Below are 386 nucleotides of genomic sequence, written 5' to 3'. Positions count from 1 at the left end.
AATACAATGAACTTAAAAGCAACCGGAGAAAAAGGAACATTTCTAGTCGAAGAGCTAAAAGTACTGAAGGTAATCAAGGTCCTTTTTGCAACTAATAACCAACATTCGCACGGGTATTTCAGTCTTCTCAGAGATGTCATTAAAGTATGATTTCGTTCACTTATATCAAAAATATAAACGCAAGCTTGAATATTTTCATCATTGTCAGGTTATCATTGTCGTTTTTTTTGCTGTGAATAATAAAACTTTTTTTTTAATTCCTTTTATTCCGTTGTCATAGTCATTATAATTAAAATCACCGAAAAAAAATGTAAAATAAAATGCGTTGAAAAATTGCAGAGACGTCACAATAGCCGTGGTTCCCTAAATTACTATTATTCTTTCAG

Source organism: Penaeus monodon, chromosome 33, assembly GCF_015228065.2.
Source record: "Penaeus monodon isolate SGIC_2016 chromosome 33, NSTDA_Pmon_1, whole genome shotgun sequence".
NCBI lineage: Eukaryota > Metazoa > Arthropoda > Malacostraca > Decapoda > Penaeidae > Penaeus > Penaeus monodon.
This window is presented reverse-complemented; position numbering follows the sequence as displayed.